The sequence below is a fragment of the Pelophylax lessonae genome (assembly GCF_965119305.1).
Source record: "Pelophylax lessonae genome assembly, contig: HAP1_SCAFFOLD_57, whole genome shotgun sequence".
Classification (NCBI taxonomy): Eukaryota; Metazoa; Chordata; class Amphibia; order Anura; family Ranidae; genus Pelophylax; species Pelophylax lessonae.
The window spans coordinates 406,697-434,231 of NW_028120142.1; positions in this window are offsets into that span (position 1 = coordinate 406,697).

Sequence of the window (27,535 nt, forward strand, 5' to 3'; positions counted from 1 at the left end):
CATCCCATAATATACTGAGAGATAACAATGTAACATCCCATAATATACTGAGAGATAACAATGTAACATCAAATAATATAATGAGAGATAGCAATGTAACATCCGATAATATAATGAGAGATAATCTGTCTGTTTGTCTATCTATCTATCTATCTATCTATCTATCTATCTATCTATCTATCTATCTATCTATCTATCTATCTATCTATCTATCTATCTATCTATCTATCTATCTATCTATCTATCTATCGATCGATCTTCAAACCTTTTCTATCTATCGATCGATCTTCAAACCTTTTCTATCTATCGATCGATCTTCAAACCTTTTCTATCGATCGATCGATCTAAACTTTTCAAACTTTCTGGTCAGGCTTTTTCAAGCCAACTTAAAGTTTGTCTTGACAAACTTTTTTTTCTAGTTATTATTATTTTTCTGGCCGCAAAATTTTTGGACACTAACTCCTCCTAGACCGTTCAAGCTACATACTCCAAACTCAGCACAGACCTTCATACTGTTCTGACTCGGTGTGCTATATCTTTTCAGACTGGTTTGAGTTACGGTTTTCTTAAAAATTAATATTAAAAATCATAAAAATGCCCATAGACTTTCATTGACAGGATGTTCAGATGACCCAAGCTCCAAATCCCATTAGACTCAATCAACATGCTAGTAACTTTGATAATCATGCTAGCGACATGGCTAGTCACTTGCTAATTATGCTAGCGACATGCTAGCAACATGCTAATCATGCTAGAAACATGCTAGTCACATGCTAATCATGCTAGCAACATGTTAGCCGCATGATAATCATGTTAGAAACATGCTAGAGAAATGCTAGTAACTTGCTAATTATGCTAGTGACATGCTAGATACCTTGCTAATCATGCTAAGTACATGCTAGTCACTTGCTAATCAAGCTAGCAACTTTGCTAATCATACTAATGATGGTAGTCACTTGCTTGTAATGCTAGCAATATGTTTTAAACTTCTTAAACTTTTAAATCTTTTTAAACTTTTTAAACTTTTCACATTTTCAAACTTTTCAAACTTTCTAAACTTTCTAATCTTTTCAAACTTTCTGGTCAGGCTTTCTCAAGCCAACTTAAAGTTTGTCTCGACAAACTTTTTTTTCTAGTTCTATTTGAAATTTGTATTTTGGAAAATGGGTATATTGTTTATTTTATTCTATTCTTTTCTATTTTCTTTTCTATTATTTATTTTATTCTATCCTTTTCTATTCTATTTTACTATTTTCTATTCTATTGTTTTCAAATTCAAATTTTTTCTATTCAAAATTTGAATTTCGGAGGATGGTTATTTTCTTTCTATTCTATTGTTTTCTTTTATATTATATTCTATTCTTTTCTCTTCAATTCAAATTCACATTTATTGTATCTGAAAATTAAATTTCAGAAAACGATTATATTTTTTATTCTATTCTATTCTATTCTATTCTATTCTTTCCTTTCTATTATATATTTTTTTTATTCTATTCAAATTCACAATTATTCTATATGAAACTCAAATTTCAGGAAAATGGGTATATTGTTTATTCTATTTCTACTATTCTTTTCTTTATTATATTCTATTATTTTCTATTCTATTCAAATTTACATTTATTCTATTTAAAATTTGAATTTCAGAAAATGGTTATATTGTTTATTCTATTCTATTTACTTATTTTTCTATTTTATTTCCTAATATTTATTCTATTTTGTTCTATTCTACTCTATTCTACTATTGTATTTTCTATTCTATTGTATTCAATTTAAAATGTATTCTATTCAAAATTCAAATTTTGGAAGATGGTTATATTCTCTCTGTTTCATTCTATTCTATTATTTTTTCTATTCTATTATTTTCTTTTTAAATACATTCTATTCTTTTCTATTCTACTTGAATTTATTCTATTTGAAATTCTAATTTCGGTATATGGTTATATTGTTTATTCTATTCTTATATTTTATTTCTTTTTCTATTCTATTCTCTTCAAATTCAAATTTATTCTATTCAAAATTAGAATTTCAGAAGATGGTTATATTCTTTCGATTCTATTGTTTTTTTTTTTCAATTCTAGTCTATTATTTTCTTTTATATTCTATTCTTTTCTATTGCATTTGTATTTATTATATTTGAAATTCGAATTTCAGAAGATGGCTATATTCTTTCTATTTTATTCTATTCTATTCTATTATATGTTCTATTCTATCCCTTTATTTTCAAATTCACATTTATTCTATTTGAAATTCAAATTTTGGAAAATTATTATATTAATTTATTGTATTCTATTAATTTATTTCTATTCAATTTCAAAATTTAATCTATTCAAAATTCGAATTTCAAAATTTATATTATTTTATTTTTTTCAATTCTAGTCTTTTAATTTATTTTCTATTTTTTCTATTATATTTGAATTTATTCTTTTTGAAATTCGAATTTCAGAAGATGGTTTTATTCTATTCCATTATATTTTTTATTCTGTCCCTTTATTTTCAGTTTTATTATACTTTTGTATTCTGTTCTGTTTTACTCTATTATATTTCATTATTTATTTTCTATTTTATTCTATTCTATTCCTTTATTGTCTATTATATTTTATTCTCTTTGGAAATGTGAATTCAATTTGAATTTGATTTTTAAAACTATTCAAATTCAATTCAAAAACTATACGAATTTTAATTTCATCCAAAATTTTGTTTTAATATTTCAGATTAATTTAAATCTGTTACTATTGTAATTCTATTCTATTGTAATTTGGAAATATGGATATATTCACATTTCCGAATTTCAATTAGGAACCAAACGTACAGCACATGTCTAGTGTCTCCTCTATCATCTAGGACAATGATGGCTAATCTTGGCACCCCAGATGTTTTGTAACTACATTTCCTGTGATGCTCATGCAATCGCAGTGTAGTTGAGCATCATGGGAAATATAGTTTCAAAACATCTGGGGTGCCAAGGTTCCCCATCACTGATCTAGGAGGACCGGAGCCAGGTCATGACTTCACTTCCAGTCTGGGGCGGAAGTAAACTATTTTTTTTTTTTTTTAGCGAGCAAAAGTTTAAATTCTTTTTTTTTTTTAAGGTAGAGGAGGGAGTTGGGGTCTCTCCAAATCTCTCCATAAAGAGGACCTGTCATCCTTTATTTTTATTATAAGGGATGTTTACATTTCTTGTAATAGGAATAAAAGTAATAAAAAAAAATAAAATAAAAATAAAAAGGGGCCGAGTAAAAGATACATAAATAAGAAAAAAAATGATTGTGTCTCCAACGGGGGGTTGGAGACACGATCATTTTTTTTCTTATTTATTTATCGGACGCATACGTAAGCATATGTACACTGTGTTCGCCCCACACATGTGAGGTATCACTGCAACCGTTAGAGCGAGACCAATAATTCTAGCGCTAAACCTCCTCCGTATCTCTAAACTGGTAACCTGTAAACATTAAAGCTTCGCCTATGGAGATTTTTAAGTACCGTAGTTTGTTGCCATTCTACCAGTGTGTGCAATTTTAAAGCGTGACTTTTGAGGTATCCATTTACTCGGCATAACATTATCTTTTATAGTTTACCCAAAAAATTGGGCTATATATTGTGGGTTTTTTTGCATATAATATCCTTAAAGTGTTTTTTTTTCAAAAAAATTACATTTGAGATATGAATACCGTGTAGCATAAAAAAAATTGCAACAATTGCCTTTTTATTCCCTAGTGTCTCTGATAAATAAAAAATATTATATATATATATATATAATGTTTGGGGGTTCTAAGTAATTTTCTAGCAAATAGAATAGAGATATTTACATGTAAACAAAAAGTGCCAGAAAAGGCTGGGGTTCCCCATAATTTGCCTAATATATGTATTTCCGATGATCACCAGCTCTATTTAACAGCTATAATGCGGTATTTTCCTGACTGATTGAAGTATTTCGGGAAAATACCAAATTATGGCCAAAAGATGGAGTTGACAAAGAAATAATGGAAAATTTACTGTCAAATAAATACTTACCGTAATTTTCCTTTCCTGACAGACTCCATGGCAGCATACATTTTGGGTAGCCCCGCCCTCGCTCCTACCCCATAGGACCCCATTCCCATAAATTTTCAGGCTGAGCAAGAGGCCGCGTTCCGTAACTAGCCTACTCATGACTCTGGGAGGGAACTCCTGCTGCCATGGAGTCCATCAGGAAAGGAAAATTACAGTAAGTATTTGATAGACTTCCATGGCAGCATACGTTTGGGAACTAACTAGTAGGGATGATCGAACTTTTGAAAAGTTCGGTTTGACCAGAACACCCGAATTTCCCGAAAGTTCAGTTCGGATTCCCAGGCCCCATTGAATTCAATGGGACCCGAACTTTGGGAATCAAAAACCACAATTTTGAAGCCCTAAAACCTAATAAATGCCCCAAAAAAGTACCTAGGGTTCTGGGTCATGCCCCAGGGACTAGGAATCAGGCAAAAAACAGTTCTTAAAAATTGTTGTTTTTGATAGAGAGCCAATTATTGAAAAAAAATTAGATTTCTTTGGATTTAGTGCCTGGGGGGTCTAAAAAGTGTACCTGTGAAGTTTCAGCTCTGTAGCATGTCCAGAACCAGAATTATAGCATGCCAAACCTTCAAAAATGACTTTTTTGCTTAACCGCGCCTTTCTTTTGCTCCTAATCAACTGCACAGCCAATGTGTATGATGGGGACATAATGCAGTGCACTGGGAACAAGATTAGAGTTTTTTTTTAAATGGTGCTGTCTCTTTAAATGTGGATATAATTATTAGTATTTTCACAATGGGGCTTTTATTACCAAATGTTTTCAAGAAGTCAAAAGATGTATGTAATTGCACTTTATTTCATGTAAAATGGTGTTTGGTGCACTTTAACTTGAATTCTCACAAGAAACAGACATATATGCACGGATACATTGAGGGTTAGGGGTAGGGTCCACAATGTAGTGCACAGTGAACAAGATTAGAGATGTTTTGGATGAATACTGTTGTCCCTTGACTTTGAATAGGAGTAAAAGATGCTTTGGGCCTTTAGTGGTGCCGACGATGCCTTGACACCATAACCCTATGAAAGTGCTGGTCATGAAGGCAATAATTGCCTTTGTGTAAAAGAAAGGTGCGCTAAAACAAAATGATATCAAATAATGTATAACAACATAGAAATATTGTAGGTGGGAATGTGCAAAAAAAGTCCAGTTTCTCTATAAGTGTCCATGCTTAATCAAACAAATGAGTGCTCGACAATAAAGAAAAATCTTCAACTTCAGTGCAGTGACGCCCACCACCAGGTGAAATTCCTCCTTACCAGACGGATAATAAGGTGTGCACAGATTAAACAATATATTTCACTGCAAACGTGGATAAATCACTCTCCGCGTGAACCACCCAGAATGGTCTCTTACCAGAAGTGATAAAAAGGAGCGCAGAATAACGGATTCAAAGATCCCTTTCCACTTCCTCTGTGTATTATACACCGGGTTGCCTTTTCAATCAGCCACTGGAAAACAATCTGGTTCCGAGGATCTCAACAATGCTTCCTTCACCTTTAGACCTGTCTCCGGGGGGCAGTGACCATGGGCCAATACTCTCCAAGATCGGGGTGCAAGAAATAAAGGTCGCAATAGTGTGATATCTTCTCAACCAGTTTATTTGTAGCAAAGAGTTAGACTTACAGTTATGCAGATGGAAACAGCTTGATAAATCGCGGGGCAGAATTTCTTAATGGAAGTAGGCTCGGTTCCGGCTGCAGCACGGACTCCGAGCGGTGGTACGTGACGGTAACGCCTCCTCTCTGACGCGTTCCTTCCTATTGGACATCGACCGAGATAGGAGTCGCGTACAACCACAGAATGTTTTATTTAGATGACTAATATGTTTGTAATCCCCAGCGCTACTTCTTATCTACTGTCTTCTGGGAACACATTTATGTATCAGTAGCTTTTATTATTAAACTTTAATAGAAAAAGCTCAAGGTTAGATATTTAACATAAGAAACACCTGTGCTAAAACCACATACCCTTATGTTGAAACAATGTCCTTTTTGTTCTGTACTGTATAAATACTTATGCTTGGCATATAATAAACTAAACATGTTTTGACTCTCAGCTCGTCTCTTTCAAAGTGTGTTCCCTGAGCTCTGACGAAATTCCCAGAGGAGCTTTAAGGCCCCATGCACACGGGGCGTTAGAAAAAACGTACGTCAAAGTTAGTTCTGACGCCGGAAAAAGCAGCTGTAAAAACGTGCTTTCAGTAGCTTTTTCCATTGGCGTTATTGCACGTTTTGCCACGTTGCTTTTAGCAGCGTTTTTTTTTCCTTCCATTCAAAATCAATGGTTCCCTATGGGAGCCTATTGATTTGAATGGAGGTCGCACCGCAACACCGCAAGTCGGATCCGACTTGCGGGGCGACTTGCGCTGTGAGAATATTGAGGGGGAACTCCACGCCAAAATGGGAAAAAAACGGCGTGGGGGTCCCCCCCAGGGTTCCAAACCAGGCCCTTCGGGTCTGTTATGGAATTTGAGGGTAGCCCCATGCCGAAAAAACGGCATGGGGTCCCCCCCAAAATCCATACCAAACCCTTATCCGAGCATGCAGCCCGGCAGGCCAGGAAAGGGGAGGGGACGAGCGAGCGGCCCCACCCCCCCTGGACCACACCAGGCCACATGCCCTCAACATGGGGGGGTGTTGGTGCTTTGGGGCAGGGGGAGCTCTGCACCCCCCACCTCAAAGCACCTTGCCCCCATGTTGATGAGGACAAGGGCCTCATCCCCACAACCCTGGCCGGTGGTTGTGGGGGTCTGCGGGCAGGGGGCTCATCGGAATCTGGAAGCCACCTTTAACAAGGGGGCACCCCAGATCCCGGACCCCCTCCCTATGTGAATGGGTATGGGGTACACTGTACCCCTACCCATTCACCCCATAAAAGGCAGTGTATGGAAATAACGACAAGAGACGTTTTGGAAAGTTTATTAAAAATCTTCATCCGACTCTTCTTGTCTTCTCCTCTCCGGGGTCTTCTGCTCTTTTGCTGTCCGCCCTTCTTGTCTTCTCCTCTCCGGGGTCTTCTCCGGGGTCTTCTGCTCTTTTGCTGTCCGCCCTTCTTGTCTTCTCCTCTCCGGGGTCTTCTGCTCTTTTGCTGTCCCCCTCTTCTTGTGTTCTTGTCTCCGGGGTCTTCTGCTGTCCCCTCTTCTGCTGTCCTCTCTTCTTTTCTTCTCCTCTCCGGTCTTTTGCTGTCGGCTGTCGGCTGTCGGCTGTCTTCTTCCTCCGGTCCTCCTCCGACGACGTCTCCGCTGATTATGCCTATCTCCGGTCTCTTCAGCTTATTATATAGCCATTAGGGGCGTGGCCCCGATGACGTCATCTGGAGGCCCCGCCCCCTCATGTCACAGATGACGTCATATGTGACATGAGGGGGCGGGGCCTCCAGATGACGTCATCGGGGCCACGCCCCTAATGGCTATATAATAAGCTGAAGAGACCGGAGATAGGCATAATCAGCGGAGACGTCGTCGGAGGAGGACCGGAGGAAGAAGACAGCCGACAGCCGACAGCAAAAGACCGGAGAGGAGAAGAAAAGAAGAGAGGACAGCAGAAGAGGGGACAGCAGAAGACCCCGGAGACAAGAACACAAGAAGAGGGGGACAGCAAAAGAGCAGAAGACCCCGGAGAGGAGAAGACAAGAAGGGCGGACAGCAAAAGAGCAGAAGACCCCGGAGAGGAGAAGACAAGAAGGGCGGACAGCAAAAGAGCAGAAGACCCCGGAGAGGAGAAGACAAGAAGAGTCGGATGAAGATTTTTAATAAACTTTCCAAAACGTCTCTTGTCGTTATTTCCATACACTGCCTTTTATGGGGTGAATGGGTAGGGGTACAGTGTACCCCATACCCATTCACATAGGGAGGGGGTCCGGGATCTGGGGTGCCCCCTTGTTAAAGGGGGCTTCCAGATTCCGATGAGCCCCCTGCCCGCAGACCCCCACAACCACCGGCCAGGGTTGTGGGGATGAGGCCCTTGTCCTCATCAACATGGGGGCAAGGTGCTTTGAGGTGGGGGGTGCAGAGCTCCCCCTGCCCCAAAGCACCAACACCCCCCCATGTTGAGGGCATGTGGCCTGGTGTGGTCCAGGGGGGGTGGGGCCGCTCGCTCGTCCCCTCCCCTTTCCTGGCCTGCCGGGCTGCATGCTCGGTTAAGGGTCTGGTATGGATTTTGGGGGGGACCCCATGCCGTTTTTTCGGCATGGGGCTACCCTCAAATTCCATAACAGACCCGAAGGGCCTGGTTTGGAACCCTGGGGGGGACCCCACGCCGTTTTTTTCCCATTTTGGCGTGGCGTTCCCCCTCAAGATTCCCACAGCGCAAGTCACCCCGCAAGTCGGATCCGACTTGCGGTGTTGCGGTGCGACCTCCATTCAAATCAATAGGATCCCATAGGGAACCATTGATTTTGAATGGAAGAAAAAAAAACGTATAACGTGGCTTAACGCACGTTAAGCAACGTTATAGCAAAGTTATTCAGCTTTTAGCAGCGTCAGGCGTTTTTAACGCTGTAACGCTGGTCCTCAGAACGCGCAGGTGGTGGGTTCTTGTTGCAGCCTAAAAACGTCTAAGCCACTTACAGCTCAAAAACGTCTGAGTGTGCATGAGGCCATAGAATAACATGGAGGGGCGTTTTTAGGCTGCAAAAAGAAAACGCCTGACGCTGCTTACAGCGGCGTTAAAAACGTCCCGTGTGCATGGGGCCATAGAGTTCTGTAAAAAACTAGACTTACCAATGCTAATTATTCATGGCTGGTCAGATACGAGGGCAGAGGAGGAACAACTGGAAGTCCACCAATGGCAACTAGTCCCTAAGAAGAATGGGACAAAAAAGAGATAACAAGGACACGTGAGGTTGGTAAGGAGAGGGGTAGGGGAAATTCATGTTGAGAAGATGGGTTCTTGAGGAGACTGGGTGAGCTCTGGAACTTCATCCCTGGGAGACAGGGACGTGGGCCCATAAAGCGCACTAGTCTGAGCATCACCCCCAGTAGAAGGAGTAGACAGCTAGGTGGTGGAGATGGAGAAGGTAGAAGTCTCCTCAAAGACCAAAGTTGGGTCCAAAACTTTAACATGTAAGATCTTTGGTATTACAGGAGAGGTGGGGTGGGAGGGTGGGATGGGGTGACAGGTAGGTGGGTAAGGGAAGTGGGTAACTATATATGTAACTATGTAACTATGGGTGGGAAGAGGGAGGAGCCAGGGTAGAACAAAGCATGCTAGAAGCTTAAAAAAATATTTTGTGACATTTCTCCCCCTCGTCTTGGGTCTGACTCCTGGACTATGGGTCAGGGATCCCCCTTATCCCTCTCTCCCTACTTGTGGGGGAGGGAGGGTAAGGAGCAGGGAGTGAAAAAGACAATATGGCTGAATTAAAATGATTGACTTATAATGAAAGGGGATTAAATACCCCAGCAAAAAGGAATAAGATACTGAAGGAGGTTAAACGCTATGCAGCGAGCATAGTCTTTTTACAAGAGACACATTTGGCACAAGATACAAATGTGAAACTATACTCAAAGCACCATCTAGTATAGTATTATGGAGATTCTCCAACTAAAAGAGCAAAAGGAGTGGTGATAGGAATAGCAAAGGAGGTTGGGTTCACATTGGAAGATAGGAAAGTAGACCCATAGGGACGGTATATATTTGTATTTGTATATATATGTATATATATATTTTTTCCTCCACTGTTTACATTCTTTACTATATACTATATCTCTTTACTATATCTTTACCATGTACACAGATGTTTATTTATTATATATAAATTTTTTATTCTTATTCAACTTTTAATTTTATAATAGTTTTTTATTATTTTTAATGTGGGTACAATACCATACATCTTCTAATTACATGTTTTTGCTAACACTCTTTGTATTTGATATTTGATTTTAACCAATTCCATTTTTCCCTTTTAGACCCACATTCATATTAATGTTATTATATTGTTTTTATCGCTTTTATATCCACTGTGCATCAGATATATGTATATATATATATATAGTTTTATACATATATATGTTATGTCCCATTTTTCAATACGGCTAAATGTATCCAGCACTTATCAGTATAGCCAGTAATGTTATTTTTACTGCCCACAGTATCGTTCTTACTGCCCACAGTATTTTTTAGGCATCTCCGTAGTCCCCTCCCACTTGTTTCCGCCTTTTCTCTTCTATATGGCCTGTCCACAGACTGTCCGTTATCCTACACTTGACAAAAGAGCACGCATGCCCAATGAGAGCCGTGCGCGAGCTCTGAAACGCGTTGTGTCATCCACTGCCTCCGGTGATGTCACGCAGCGTGCACTGCGTTCCAGCTTGGTCCTTGGCGCCCAGCCGAACCCGGAAGACAGATGATTCTCTGCACAGCGTCCATCCGTCCACCAGACCGGCTCAAGGTTCTCCACTCCCCAGGACCCCTGGACTTTCATCTGACTAACCACGGGAGTTTCATGCCTTTTATACTTTCAAACATGTGAGTTGATATTATCATGTATTTTATGCCTACCAATAAATGCTGTACTTAGAGGCGCTGTGTTGTTTTCTTTTGCATTCTCTATGAAGGCAGAATGAGCTCTGCAACTTTACCCTTGTAACATAGATCAAGAAGGGTTGCCAACCAGTGATGATCCCTCTCCTTGATAGCACGAATCCTTGGGTCCTTTAGCAGGCTTTGCAGAATCAGGGAGCCCATGCAACTTAAGTTGGAGGAGGCATGAGCTTCTGAGTACTCTGGGTCACTAAGGATGACATTGTCAGCAGAAGCAATCTCTCCTCAACCATGTACAACTCCTGGGGTTTCTGGGGAATCAAAACCATACCTTGAAGACTGCTGTATGCTGTCCTCTACATCCATGCTGCTGAAATTCTCATCCTCCTCCTCTTCTTCCTCATGTGTGGTTTGTGGCCCTGCAGGAATGATATCTGCATAAAGGGGGCCTTGTGAGGAAAGGAAGTCCTCCTCTTCCTGACGCTGTTCTGCCTCAAGTGCCCTGTGCATGATTCCACCCAGCATGTGCTCAAGCAGGTAGATCGTCCCGGCTCACTATCCTTGTGGCCTCCTCAAATGGTGATAGGACGATGCATACATCCTTAATCAAAAGCCACTGGCGTGGTGAAAAAAGCCAAGCTACCCTGACCCTGTCCTTGTGCCATACTCACACAGGTACTCATTGATGGCCCTCTGCTGTGTGCTGCTGCAGCATTGCCAACGTTGAGTTCCACCTGGTGGGCATGTCACAAATGAGGCATTTGGTGGGCAGGTTGAATTCCACTTTAATGTCACGTAAGTGAGCACTGGCATTGAATGAATGGCGAAAATGGCCACAGATTTTTCTGCCCTGCCTCAGGAGATCTTGGAAGCCTGGGTATCTGTTCAAGAAACACTGCACCACCAGAGTCAGAACATATGCCAAGCATGAAACATGTGTCAAGTGTCCCTGTCGGAGGCGGAGAGAAGGTTGGCACCATTGTCGCATACAATCATTTCTGGCTCAAGCTGTTGTGGCATCAACCATCTCTAAGCCTGGCCCTGCAGAGCTTTCAGAATCTCCTCACCGGTGTGACTCCTATCCCCTAGACAGACTAACTGAAGCACAGCATGGCATCTTTTAGCCTGACTGCTTGCGTATCCCCTTGAACGTTTAGGGAGTACTGCTGCTTCAGAGGACAATTGAGCAGAAGAGGACATGGAGGAGGAGGAGAATGTGGTGGAGTAGCCAGGGGTGGCAGAACCATCACCAGCTTCTTGGAGGCGTGGTGGCAAAACAAGCTGCAACACCGAACCCTGTCCTGCATCCTTCCCAGCTGCCAGCAGAGTTACCCAGTGCGCCATTAAATAAATGTAACGTCCCTGTCCATGCCTGCTGGACCAGGAGTCAGCAGTAATGTGCACTTTCCTGCTGACCGCTTTGTCCAACGAGGCCAAAACACTACCTTCCACATGATGGAAGAGAGCAGGAATGGCCTTACATGAAAATAAATGCCTTGTTGGGACCTGCCACTGTGGTGCAGCACATTCCACAAAATCGCGAAAGGGAGCAGAGTTTACCAAATGAAAAGGCAGCAACTGTAATGCCAGCAATTTGGCCAAGCTAGCATTAAGCCGCTGAGCATGTGGATGGCTGGGACAGTGTATTTCTACAGTTCAAAAACTGGGGTAGCGAAATTTACCTGCTGCTCAAATCAAGCGGTGGTGTACTGCTAGCAGATTGGGTGCAAGTCTCTGTGGCACTCATTGCTATCTATACCATCGTCCCTCTCAATGCTGGTATTTGAGAAGAGATGAGGTATAGTAGGGTTAGAGATCACAGATGAGGAGCAAGGTGATGTATGCTTGTTTTGATCTGGTGCCTCTTTCAGGTGCTGTTGCCAACATACTGCATGTTAGGTTGTCATGTGGTGCCCAAGCGGCTGGTGTTCTGGTCATGCTTGATCTGCTTTAGAGAGTTTGCAGCACCCTGCACCCGTGGAGCTCTGGGCTGTGATGCAATAGGTTGGCTTCTCCTTTGGCGGCCCCTGGAGCACATCCTGCCTTGTTGGAGTTGTGCGTCCTCCTCATCCTCCCCCTCCTCCCCCTCCTCCTCCCCTCCTCCTCCTCCTCCTCCTCTATCCTGTCAGACATCCAGGTACAGTCAGTGACCTCATCATCCCCTCCATCCTTGTCACTGGAGCAAATTTGGCAATATGCTTCAGCTGTGGCAATATGATTGCTGGTTTCTTGTCAGTCATTGTCACCCCCTCTCTCTAAGCTCACGTTATTCCCTTCATCAACCTTTGAGCCAACATTACAGCTTTCAAATTGCTATGAATCCTCCAGCAGCATTTCACTGACACTATGATTGAATAGTTCAGGTGACTCCTCAATGCATGATGGTGGAGCGACAGAAGGAGTAGCTGTGGAGATGGAGCCTGTGGAATGGGCAGCTGCGTTGGAAGGCAAACTACTGTAAGTGTGGGTGTCAGAGGATGAGGAGGATGAGGATGGCTTATTGATCCACTCCACCAACTCTTCCACATCTTGTGACTGAATAGCACAGGCAGCACCGGAAATAAAGGACTGGCGTGCCCTGCCTGCAGAGTATGCACTATGTCCACTGTGACCACCACTTTTCACAATGGACACAGAGGCTGCTTGCCCTCTTTTAGTGGCCTTTGAGCATTGGCCTCTCCTTGTCGGCCTTTCGGACATGATGTTGATACAGATCAATATAGGGTATATGCAACTGTCCAATAGATACTTAATGACCTGGTATGATGTAATCGATAGCCCTATAGATGAGCTGTGCTGCTTATAGATGTATGCAAGTGACCGAGTAACAATACTCTCACTGATATGATGTAATTGATAGTCCTATAGATGAGCTGTGGTGGTTATAGATATATGCAAGTGACCGATTAACAATACTCTCACTGATGTAATGTAATCGATAACCCTATAGATGATCTGTGGTGCTTATAGATGTACACAAGTGACCGATTAACAATACTCTCACTGATATGATGTAATTGATAGCCCTATAGATGAGAAATCTCTCTCCTTACCTGCTAAGAATGTATCACTGGCACTGCACTGTCTGACAAACTGCAAAGAAACAAATCTCTCCCTGCCTCAAACACGTTCCTGGCCCTTCTTACACTGCTAGGAATGTCTCTCTGCACTGTCTGACAAACTCCAAAAAGCTACTGCATTATGGGAATCTCTAATTTCCCGCAAAAAAGCACATTTGTTCGTCATTCGACGAACAATCGAATTACCGATGTTCGAGTCGAACATAGCCTCGACTCGAACTCAAAGCTCATCCCTAGTCTTCACATTCCTGCTCAGTTTTCTGGAGTATTCCTAAGTCCATCCAAGTTACTTTTCAATAAAGCTCATTAGGACACCCCTAGACTGTTTACTGAGCCAGATGAGTGAATGCTGCTATTTGCCTGGCTGGGACGCAACCTGAGACACAACTCAACACAAAATTTTCTAATCACTGTAGTTGAAAAAAAAACATTGTTTTGAACCCACTAATGATTAAAAAATTTAATGAGTGCTCTTTCAACTAGTGTATGGTCAGCTTCCCATGGTACTCAGTTTGCATTGCTGTCTCTGCTTCTGTTTGTTTGACCAAGGTAGAGGTGCCTTAAAGTGGTTGTAAAGGCAGAAAGTGCATTCTATGCATTAGGATTAAAAAGCTTTCTGTGTGCAGTAGCCTCCCTCAGCCCTCCTAACAATTACCTGAGGGACAAAGGGTGGGCAGGAGGGACAGCTGCCCAGGGCGCAATGTTTTTTTGCAGGGATTTCAGTGCCCTGATCCTGGCATCTTTTCCCTGGGCGCTGGATGGCCTTGTCCTGGCACTGCTCCCTCCTCATTGGCTAATAAACACAGTGGGCACCCACTGCTGTCAAAGTCAGGGAGTCAATGAAGTGGGCACCCACTGCTGTCAAAGTCAGGGAGTCAATGAAGGGAGAGAGGGGCAGAGCCAAACCGCGGCTCTGTGTCTGAATGAACACACAGAGCAGCGGCTCAGCTCGGGAGCCCCAAAGCAAGTCGCTTGCTATGGGGGCACTCGGCAGGAGGGTGGAGCCAGGAGCTCCAGCAGGGGACCCAAGAAGAGGAGGATCTGGGCTGCTCTGTGCAAAACCATTACAGAGCAGGAAAGTATAATATGTTTGATATTTAAAAAGAAAAAAAAAAAAAAAACAAGACTTTGGTATCACTTTAAGAGAAAAAAAATAATCTAAATACTACCGCTGCGTGCAAAACTTTTGTCTCTAAAGGTTACTTCACACTAAATGTGGTGACAGACGCTTTACTGCAATGTGAAATCTCTGTAACCGCAGAGACACGCAGTACACAATTGTTTCCTATGTGTCCCATTCACACTGCAACGCAGAATATGGCTGAGCTGCTGTGGATATGGGCCGAACACCCCCCTGTTGGGTTTGCAGCAGAACTCCGGAACAGGGCAAATGTTCTAACCCGAACAGCCAACCCCATTAGAATCTATGGAAGCCGAACAACAAAAACTAAAAGTGCCCATTTTGAAGGCTTACATTATCTTACAAAAGTAAATACACCCCTCACATTTTTGTAAATATTTTATTATATTTTTTCATGTGACACTGAAGAAATTACACTTTGCTACCATGTAAAGTAGTGAGTGTACAGCTTGTATAACAGTGTAAAATTTCTGTCCCCTCAAAATAACTCAACACACAGCCATTAATGTCTAAACTGCTGGCAACAAAAGTTAGTACACCCCTAAGTGAAAATGTCCAAATTGAGCCCAAAATGTCAATATTTTGTGTGGCCACCATTATTTTCCAGAACTGCCTTAACCCTCTTGGGCATGGGGTTCACCAGAGCTTCACAGGTTGCCACTGGAGTCCTCTTCCCCTCCTCCATGACGACATCACGGAGCTGGTGGATGTTAGAGACCTTGCGCTCCTCCACCTTCCGTTTGAGGATGCCCCACAGATGCTCAATAGGGTTTAGGTCTGGAGACATGCTTGGCCAGTCCATCACCTTTACCCTCTGCTTCTTTAGCAAGGCAGTAGTCATCTTAGAAGTGTGTTTGGGGTCATTATCATGTTGGAAAACTACCTTGCGTCCCAGGGAGGGGATCATGCTCTGCTATAGTATGTCACAGTACATGTTGGCATTCATGGTTTCCTCAATGAACTGTAGCTCCCCAGTGTCGGCAGCACTTATGCAGTCTCAGACCATGACACTCCCACCACCATGCTTGACTGTAGGAAGACACACTTGTCTTTGTACTCCTCACCTGATTGCCGCCACACACGCTTGACACCATCTGAACCAAATAGGTTTATCTTGGTCTCATCAGACCACAGGGCATGGTTCCAGTAATCCATGTCTTTAGTCTGCTTGTCTTCAGCAATCTTTTTGCGGACTTTCTTGTGCATCATCTTTAGAAGAGGCTTCCTTCTGGGATGACAGCCATGCAGACCAATTTGATGCAGTGTGCGGCGTATGGTCTGAGCACTGACAGGCTGACCCCCCCACCCCTTCACCCTCTGCAGCAATGCTGGCAGCACTCATACATCTATTTCCCATAGACAACCTCTGGATATGACGCTGAGCACGTGCACTCAACCTCTTTGGTCGACCATGGCAAGCCTGTTCAGAGTGGAACCTGTCTTGTTAAGGCACTGTATGGTCTTGGCCAACGTGCTGCAGCTCAGTGTCAGTGTCTTGGCAATCTTCTTATAGCCTAGGCCATCTTTATGTAGAGCAACAATTCTTTTTTCAGATCCTCAGAGAGTTCTTTGCCATGAGGTGCCATGTTGAACTTCCAGTGACCAGTATAAGAGAGTGAGAGCGATAACACCAAATTTAACACACCTGCTCCCCATTCACACCTTAGACCTTGTAACACTAATGAGCCACATGACACCGGGGAGGGAAAATGGCTAATTAGGCCCAATTTGGAAATTTTCACTTAGGGGTGTACTCACTTTTTTTGCCAGGGGTTTAGACATTAATGGCTGTGTGTTGAGTTATTTTGAGGGGACAGCAAATTTACACTGTTATACAAGCTGTACACTCACTACTTTACATTGTAGCAAAGTGTCATTTCTTCAGCGTTGTCACAAAAAAAGTTACAATAAAATATTTACAAAAATGTGAGGGGTGTACTTACTTCTGTTAGATACTGTATATGCAAGTAATTAGCCATAAAAGGGGTATGGGAGTCCGAGTACTTACTCTGGGGGACATGGATCAATAAAAAAAAAAAAAAAAAAAAATTTTTCAGGAGCAGTGATTTTAATTATGTTCAACCACTCCTGGACAGGAAGGATTTGCCTCCTTAATGACCAGGCCATTTTTTGCGATATGGCACTGCGTTACTTTAACTGACAATTGCGCCTTCATGCGACGCTGTACCCAAATAATATTGATGTATTTTTTTCCCCCACAAATAGAGCTTTCTTTTGGTGGCAATTGATCACTTTCTGCTAAAAAACACAGCCAATAAAAAAAAAAAATAAAACAAAATAAAATGTTTTCATCAGCCACTATAATACAGGTGCATCTCAGAAAATTAGAATATCAAAAGTTAATTCATTTCAGTAATTCAATTCAAAAAGTGAAACTCATATATTGTATATAGATGCATTACACACAGAGTGATATATTTCAAGCATTTATTTTTTTAATTTTGGTGATTATGGCTTACAGCGAGTGACACCCCAAAATTCAGTATCTCAGAAAATTAGAATATTACATAAGACCAAAAACAAAAAAAGGATTTTTAATACAGAAATGTTGGCTTAGTGCAAAGTCTGTCCATGTACAGTATAGTATGCACTCAATACCTAGTTGGGGTGCCTTTTGCATAAATTACTGCATCAATGCGGCGTGGCATGGAGGTGATCAGCCTGTGGCACTGCTGAGGTGTTATGGAAGTCCAGGTTGCTTTAATAGTGGCCTTCAGCTCATCTGTATTGTTGGGTCTGGTGTCTCTCATCTTCCTCTTGACAATACCCCACAGATTCTCTATGGGGTTTAGGTTGGATGAGTTTGCTGGCCAATCAAGCAGTGATCCCATGATCATGTGACCAGGTATTGGTAGTTTTGGCAGTGTGGGCGGTGCCAAGTTCTGCTGGAAAATGAAATCAGCATCTCCATAAAGCTGGTCAGCAGTGGAAAGCATGAACTGCTCTAGAATTTCCTGGTAGAGGGTTACGCTGACTTTGGACTTGATAAAACACAGTGGACCAACACCAGCAGATGACTTGGCTCCCCAAACAGTGGCGGCCTTTCCATAGGGGGCACAGGGGCACCACTCCCCCCCAAAAAAAAGAAGAAAAAAAAGATTGAAAAAAAAAAAAAACATTTCCATTTTTAGCCCACTAGGGGCGCCGGACCTAGTGGTGGGTATGGGGGGTGGGGTTTTCCACCCCACGTGACGCCGGCAGAGGTGCCGATTGGCGGCCTTCTGGGGGTCATCGGGGCGCAGAGCAATGCGCCCCGACACTTCCCACTTTTGTGATGTCATGACATGTATACTGTTCATTCCATTGATCGGGGCATGCACGCTAAACTCTGCATTGGGGGCATGTACACTGTTCATTCCCTTGATGGGGGCACGCACGCTAAACTCTGCATTGGGGACATGTGTACTGTTCATTCCATTGATGGGGGCACGCACACTAAACTCTGCATTGGGGACATGTACACTGTTCATTCCATTGATGGGGGCACGCACGCTAAACTCTGCTTGGGGACATGTATACTGTTCATTCCATTGATCGGGGCACGCACGCTAAACTCTGCATTGAGGACATGTGTACTGTTCATTCCATTGATGAGGACACGCACGCTAAACTCTGCATTGGGGACATGTACACTGTTCATTCCATTGATGGGGGCACGCACGCTAAACTCTGCATTGGGGACATGTGTACACTGTTCAATGCATTGAAGGGGGCACGCACGCTGATCTCTGCATTGGGGACATGTACGCTGGTCACTACATTGGGGGCATGGTATGCTGGTCACTGCATTGGGGGCATGTACGCTGGTCACTGCATTGGGGGCATGTATGCTGGTCACTGCATTGGGGGTATGTACACTGGTCACTGCATTGAAGGGGGCATGCATGCTGATCTCTGCATTGGGGACATGTACGCTGGTCACTGCATTGGGGGCATGTACGCTGGTCACTGCATTGAAGGGGGCATGCATGCTGATCTCTGCATTGGGGTCATGTACGCTGGTCACTGCATTGGGGGCATGTACGCTGGTCACTGCATTGAAGGGGGCATGCACGCTGATCTCTACAGGGGCACCGCTCCCCCCCAAAAAAAAAGAAAAGAAAAAAGATTGAAAAAAAAAACCTCTGCATTGGGGACATGTGTACTGTTCATTCCATTGATGGGGGCACGCACGCTAAACTCTGCATTGGGGACATGTACACTGTTCATTCCATTGATGGGGGCACGCACGCTAAACTCTGCTTGGGGACATGTATACTGTTCATTCCATTGATCGGGGCACGCACGCTAAACTCTGCATTGAGGACATGTGTACTGTTCATTCCATTGATGAGGGCACGCACGCTAAACTCTGCATTGGGGACATGTACACTGTTCATTCCATTGATGGGGGCACGCACGCTAAACTCTGCATTGGGGACATGTGTACACTGTTCAATGCATTGAAGGGGGCACGCACGCTGATCTCTGCATTGGGGACATGTACGCTGGTCACTACATTGGGGGCATGGTATGCTGGTCACTGCATTGGGGGCATGTACGCTGGTCACTGCATTGGGGGCATGTATGCTGGTCACTGCATTGGGGGTATGTACACTGGTCACTGCATTGAAGGGGGCATGCATGCTGATCTCTGCATTGGGGACATATACGCTGGTCACTGCATTGGGGGCATGTACGCTGGTCACTGCATTGAAGGGGGCACGCACGCTGATCTCTACAGGGGCACCGCTCCCCCCCAAAAAAAAGAAAAAAAAAAAGATTGAAAAAAAAAACATTTCCATTTTTAGCCCACTAGGGGCACCGGACCTAGTGGTGGGTATGGGGGGTGGGGTTTTCCACCCCACGTGACGCCGGCAGAGGTGCCGATTGGCGGCCTTCTGGGGTCATCGGGGCGCAGAGTAATGCGCCCGACACTTCCCACTTTTGTGATGTCCTGCCTGTGATTGGTCCAGTCTCCTGCCTGGACCTATCACACAGGAGGACATCCCGGGGACCTGTGACGCGTGTGTGCGTGCATCCCGGCGTCACTCTCACTCACGTGATCACCGACACCTTCCCGCCGGAGGAGAGCCACTCAGCCGCATCAGTCAGAAGAAGAGTGACCACCGCCTGGTTCAGTTCTTCCACCAGCTCGCCCGCCTACACGCCCGCATCCGCAACTCTGCACTTCCAGTCCGACTCCGCAGCCAGCGCCAGACAGACAACTTGGACACAGACAGTCTGCCGCCTCCTTTCCGCCAGACCGGCCTCCAGGTAAGTGCACTGCAGCACTGCTCTCAGTCGGGCATGCACGCTAAACTCTGCATTGGGGACATGTATACTGTTCATTCCATTGATCGGGGCACGCACGCTAAACTCTGCATTGGGGACATGTGTACTGTTCATTCCATTGATGGGGGCACGCACGCTAAACTCTGCATTGGGGACATGTGTACACTGTTCAATGCATTGAAGGGGGCACGCACGCTGATCTCTGCATTGGGGACATGTACGCTGGTCACTACATTGGGGGCATGGTATGCTGGTCAATGCATTGGGGGCATGTACGCTGGTCACTGCATTGGGGGCATGTACGCTGGTCACTGCATTGAAGGGTGCACGCACGCTGATCTCTGCATTGGGGACATGTACGCTGGTCACTGCATTGGGGGCATGTACGCTGGTCACTGCATTGAAGGGAGCACGCACGCTGATCTCTACATTGGGGAAATGGTATGCTGTTCACTGCATTGGGGGCATGTACGCTTGTCACTGCATTGGGGGCATGGTACGCTGGTCACTGCATTGGGGGCATGTATGCTGGTCACTGCATTGAGGGCATGTACGCTGGTCACTGCATTAGGGGCATGTACACTGGTCACTGCATTGAAGGAGGCATGCATGCTGATCTCTGCATTGGAGGCATGTACGCTGGTCACTGCATTGGGGGAACGCACGCTGATCTCTGCATTGGGGGCATGTACGCTGGTCACTGTATTGGAGGCATGTATGCTGGTCACTACATTGAAAGGGGCATGTATACTGGTCACTACATTGAAAGGGGGCATGTATGCTGGTCACTGCATTGAAAGGGGGCATGTACGCTGGTCACTGCATTGAAAGGGGGCATGTACGCTTGTCACTGCATTGAAAGGGGGCCTGTACTGGGGGGGGGGGGTTGTGCTAGGGGGCCTGTACTGTGGGATTAGTGCTAGGGGGCCTGTACTGTTGGATTAGTGCTAGGGGGCCTTTAATGTGGGGTTTGTGCTAGGGGGCCTGTACTGTGGAATTAGTGCTAGGGGGTCTGTACTGTGGGATTAGTGCTAGGGGGTCTGTACTGTAGGGTTTGTGCTAGAGGGCCTGTACTGTGGGGTTTGTGCTAGGGGGCCTGTAATGTGGGGTTTGTGCTAGGGGGCTTGTACTGTGGGGTTTGTGCTAGGGGGCCTGTACTGTGGGATTAGTGCTAGGGGGTCTGTACTGTGGGGTTTGTGCTAGGGGGCCTGTACTGTGGGGTTTGTGCTAGGGGGCCTGTACTGTGGGATTAGTGCTAGGGGGTCTGTACTGTGGGGTTTGTGCTAGGGGGCCTGTACTGTGGGTTTTTTTTCTTCGGGGGCCTGTACTGTGGAGTTTGTGCTAGGCGGCCTGTAATGTGCGGTTGGTGCTAGGGGGCCTGTACTGTGGGGTTTGTGCTAGGGGGTCTGTACTGTGGGGTTTGTGCTAGGGGGCCTGTACTGTGGGGTTTGTGCTAGGGGGCCTGTACTGTGAGATTTGTGCTAGGTGGACTGTACTGTGGGGTTTGTGCTAGGGGGTCTGTACTGTGGGATTAGTGCTAGGAGGTCAGTACTGTGGGGTTTGTGCTAGGGGGCCTGTACTGTGGGGTTTTTTTCTTCGGGGGCCTGTACTGTGGAGTTTGTGCTAGGCGGCCTGTAATGTGCGGTTGGTGCTAGGGGGCCTGTACTGTGGGGTTTGTGCTAGGGAGCCTGTACTGTGGGGTTTGTTCTAGGGGGCCTGTACTGTGGGGTTTGTGCTAGGGGGCCTGTACTGTGGGGTTTGTGCTAGGGGGTCTGTACTGTGGGGTTTGTGCTAGGGGGCCTGTACTGTGGGGTTTGTGCTAGGGGGCCTGTACTGTGAGATTTGTGCTAGGTGGACTGTACTGTGGGGTTTGTGCTAGGGGGTCTGTACTGTGGGATTAGTGCTAGGAGGTCAGTACTGTGGGGTTTGTGCTAGGGGGCCTGTACTGTGGGGTTTTTTTTCTTCGGGGGCCTGTACTGTGGAGTTTGTGCTAGGGGGCCTGTACTGTGGGGTTTGTGCTAGGGGGCCTGTACTGTGGGGTTTGTGCTAGGGGGCCTGTACTGTGGGATTAGTGCTAGGGGCTCTGTACTGTGGGGTTTGTGCTAGGGGGCCTGTACTGTGGGGTTTGTGCTAGGGGGTCTGTACTGTGGGATTAGTGCTAGGGGGCCTGTACTGTGGGGTTTGTGCTAGGGGGTCTGTACTGTGGGGTTTGTGCTAGGGGTCTGTACTGTGGGGTTTGTGCTAGGGGCCTGTACTGTGGGGTTTGTGCTAGGGGCCTGTACTGTGGGGTTTGTGCTAGGGGGTCTGTACTGTGGGGTTTGTGCTAGGGGCCTGTACTGTGGGGTTTGTGCTAGGGGGCTTGTACTGTGGGGTTTGTGCTAGGGGGCCTGTACTGTGGGGTTTGTGCTAGGGGGCCTGTACTGTGGGGTTTGTGCTAGGGGGCCTGTACTGTGGGGTTTGTGCTAGGGGGTCTGTACTGTGGGATTAGTGCTAGGGGGCCTGTACTGTGGGGTTTGTGCTAGGGGGTCTGTACTGTGGGGTTTGTGCTAGGGGTCTGTACTGTGGGATTAGTGCTAGGAGGTCAGTACTGTGGGGTTTGTGCTAGGGGGCCTGTACTGTGGGGTTTTTTTTCTTCGGGGGCCTGTACTGTGGAGTTTGTGCTAGGGGGCCTGTACTGTGGGGTTTGTGCTAGGGGGCCTGTACTGTGGGGTTTGTGCTAGGGGGCCTGTACTGTGGGATTAGTGCTAGGGGCTCTGTACTGTGGGGTTTGTGCTAGGGGGCCTGTACTGTGGGGTTTGTGCTAGGGGGTCTGTACTGTGGGATTAGTGCTAGGGGGCCTGTACTGTGGGGTTTGTGCTAGGGGGTCTGTACTGTGGGGTTTGTGCTAGGGGTCTGTACTGTGGGGTTTGTGCTAGGGGCCTGTACTGTGGGGTTTGTGCTAGGGGGTCTGTACTGTGGGGTTTGTGCTAGGGGCCTGTACTGTGGGGTTTGTGCTAGGGGGCCTGTACTGTGGGGTTTGTGCTAGGGGGCCTGTACTGTGGGGTTTGTGCTAGGGGGCCTGTACTGTGGGGTTTGTGCTAGGGGGCCTGTACTGTGGGGTTTGTGCTGGGGGGGTCTGTACTGTGGGGTTTGTGCCACTCTTAGTCAGTGTATCCCATAATAGGGTATCTCTCACAGTATATCCCATAATAGGGCCCCTGCTCCCTATTATGGGATATACTAGTACTGAGAGACCCCTTAATATGTGATATATTGGGAGAGTTTGTTCACGCAAGCAAAATACAAGGGACAAAATGGGTGGAGTCTATAAGTGGTGGGGCTTCTGATAAATGGGAGGGGTCAAAATGGAAGGGCGGGGTCTTGCACCCCACCATCTTAAAACTTCATCAGCCGCCACTGTCCCCAAATCATCACTGACTGTGGAAACGTCACACTGGACCTCATGCTACTTGGATTCTGTGCCTCTCCACTCTTCCTCCAGACTCTGGGACTTTGATTTCCAAATGAAATGCAAAATTGTCCACAGTCTGTGAGCCTGAACCTTTGAGAAAGCCCATTGGGCGCAACGCGTGAGGTGGGCGGTGATGTAATCACGCTGGGACTAGGTGGAGCTGTGTATGCAGAGGATTGTATTGTGAAATGTGAGTGGATTTTTATCTGGAAATAAATACTTTTTACTAGCAAATTGCACCATGGTTCTTTCCTCTTGCCTCCTATATGATTGACACCACGCTGAGAGCTGCTGAGAGGCACGGATTTGGAGTGTACAACCAGTGGGAGCGGTACCACTTCTAACACTGCAAAGCCCATATAGGCCTCCTTTAATTAGTGAGGTCCATTCAAGCAGGTGAGAAGACACCCATAGGTGGGGGGAAGGGCACTGTGGTGATCAGAGGTAATTACTGAAGAGTTTCTGGTGTATGGGACTTAGGGCTACCATCTCATCCATTTAAACCCGAACACATATGAATTACACAGGTTCTGAGGCTAATTTAACCACTTGCCGACCGCCGCACGCCGATCTACGTCGGCGGTCAGCCCCTCACAGGCAAAGTGACGTAGGGCTACGTCACTAGCTTGTGAGGGTCTAGGGAGCGAGCGCGCGCCGCCTGAGGCGCGCTCCCGCTCCCGCGTGGTCACGGACCCCCCCGCGCGTGTGACCGGCGGACCCGGACAACAAAAATGACAAAAATCTTTCCCTTAGTCAGTAAACGCAATAACTTTTGCGCAAACCAATCAAAATACGCTTTTTGCGATTTTTTTTACCAAACATATGTAGCATAAAACAAATTGGCCGAAAATGTTAAAAAATTTTGATTTTTACATTTTTTTGGGGGGGAATTTCATATAAAAAAAAGGGAAAAATATTGTTATTTTTGCAAAATTGATGCTCTTTTTTTGTTTATAGCGCATGATCAAAAAATCGCACAGGTGATCAAATACCGCCAAAAGAAAGCTCTGTTTGTGGGAAAAAAAGGACGCCAAATTCATTTAGGTACAGCGTCGCACGACCGCACAATTGTCCGTTAAAGTCACGCAGTGCCGAATCGCAAAATACCCCCTGGTCGTTTAGCAGCCAAATCCTCCGGGGCTTAAGTGGTTAATGCAGATAAGGCATCAAGTGAATTGAATTTCCACCTTAATCAGCCACAGAACAGTGTAATTAGTATGTGGTCAGTTTTAAAGGGATGAGGTGGCAACTCTAGTGGGACTGCAACCTTTTTTCACAGAGATTGAACCATTTATTGATGGACTGTATATACAGTATCTCACAAAAGTGAGTACACCCCTTACATTTTTGTAAATATTTTATTCTATCTTTTCATGTGACAACACTGAAGAAATGACACTTTGCTACAATGTAAAGTAGTGAGTGTACAGCTTGTATAACAGTGTAAATTTACTGTCCCCTCAAAATAACTCAACACACAGTCGTTAACCAGTTTACGACCACGCGCCACAGATGTACTGGGGCAGGCAGCCGCTCCCAAGCAAATCGCCATACATGTACAGCGCTCGCTCTCGGGAGGCTAGGGGGCGAGGCGGGAAGCCGATGTAGCGGGGAGGCGGCTCTGATTGCCGCCTGACACCCGCGATTGTTCCCCGCTGAGGGAGGAAGGTCGGCTGTTGTAAACATATCTGACCGTTCTTCTTCCTGAAATGATCACAGAATGCCTGTGATCCTTCTATATAGGATCACATGTCTCTATGGTCATTTCAGAAGCCACGCCTCCCCACAGTTAGAATCACTCCCCTAGGCTCACATTTAACCCCTTGATCACCCATAATGTTAACCCCTTCCCTGCCAGTGTCATTAGCACAGTGACAGTGCATATTTTTAGCACTGATTACTGTAGTAATGTCACTGGTCCCCCCAAAAGTGTCACAAATGTCAGTTAGGGGTCCGATCTGTCCGCCGCAATGTCGCAGTCCCGCAAAAAATCACAGATTGCCGCCATTACTAGTAAAAAAAAAAAACAATAAAAATGACATTTTTCTTTCCCGTAGTTAGTAGACGCGATAACTTTCGTGCAAACCATTAAAAATACGCTTACTGTGATTTTTGTTACCAAAAAATATGTAGCAGAAAACAAAATAGCCTAAAATGTTAAAAAAAATCATTTTTACATTTATTTTTTTGAGAATGTCATATAAAAGAATGTGAAAAATATTGTTTTTTTTTTCAGAATTGTCGCTCTTTTTTGTTTATAGCGCAAAAAATAAAAAAATCGCACAGGTGATCAAATACCACCAAAAGAAAGCTCTGTTTGTGGGAAAAAAAGGACATCAATTTTATTTGGGTACAGTGTTGCACACCCGCGCAATTGTCCCTTAAAGTAACGCAGTGCCGAATCGCAAAATAGGGCCTGGTCATTAAGCGGCAAATCCTTCCGGTCTTAAAGTGGTTAATGTCTAAATGGCTGGCAACAAAAGTGAGTACACCCCTAAGTGGAAATGTCCAGATTGGGCCCAAAGTGTCATTATTTTGTGTGGCCACCATTATTTTCCAGCACTGCCTTAACCCTCTTGGGCATGGAGTTCACCAGAGCTTCACAGGTTACTACTGGAGTCCTCTTCCACTCCTCCATGATGACATCACAGAGCTGGTGGATGTTAGAGACCTTGTGCTCCTCCACCTTCCATTTGAGGATGCCTCACAGATGCTCAATAGGGTTTAGGTCTGGAAACATGCTTGGCATGACCCTCAGCTATGTTAGTAAGGCAGTGGTCGTTTTGAAGGTGTGTTTGGGGTCGTTATTATGTTAGAATATTGCCCTGTGGCTCAGTCTCCAAAGGGAAGGGATCATGTTCTGCTTCAGCATGTCACAGTACATGTTGGCATTCATGGTTCCCTCAATGAACTGTAGCTCCCCGGTGCCAGCAGCACTCATGCAGCCCCAGACCATGACACTCCCACCACCATGCTTGACTGTAGGCAAGACACACTTGTCTTTGTACTCCTCACCTGGTTGCCGCCACACACGCCTGACACCATCTGAACCAAATAAGTTTATCTTGGTCTCATCAGAGCACAGGAGATGGTTCCAGTAATCCATGTCCTTAGTCTGCTTGTCTTCAGCAAACTGTTTGTGGACTTTCTTGTGCATCATCTTTAGAAGAGGCTTCCTTCTGGGACAACAGCCATGCAGACCAATTTGATGCAGTGTGCGGCGTATGGTCTGAGCACTGACAGGCTGACCCCCCCCCCCCTTCAACCTCTGCAGCAATGCTGGCAGCACTCATACGTCTATTTCCCAAAGACAACCTCTGGATATGACGCTGAGCACTGCACTCAACTTCTTTGGTGGACCATGGCGAGGCCTGTTCTGAGGGGAACCTGTCCTGTTAAACCACTGTATGGTCTTGGCCACCGTGCTGCAGGTCAGTTTCAGGGTCTTGGCACCGGGGAGGGAAAATGGCTAATTGGGCCCAATTTGAACATTTTCATTTAGGGGTGTACTCACTTTTGTTGCCAGCGGTTTAGACATTAATGGCTGTGTGTTGAGTTATTTTGAGGGGACAACAAATTTACACTGTTATACAAGCTGTACACTCACTACTACATTGTAGCAAAGTGTCATTTCTTCAGTGTTGATACATGAAAAGATAGAATAAAATATTTTAAAAAATGTGAGGGGTGTACTCACTTTTGTGAGATATATATATATATATATATATATATATATATATATATATATATATATATATTTTTTTTTTTTTTTTTAGATTATATCATATATATTTATCATGTGAAATTTATACAGGTCCTTATTATTTTACCAGGGATACATACCATGATATATGGACTCACATAGCAATGTATAATTAAGAATTGTATGCATTTACTAGAACTATATCTGTGAGCAGAGATCATTAAAATTTTATTTTATCGTTACAAAGTCTGACCACTCTGAATAAAAGGGAAGTGATATAAGGGGAAATGTGGAGGATGTCTAAACAATAATCTACAGCCGTGGTC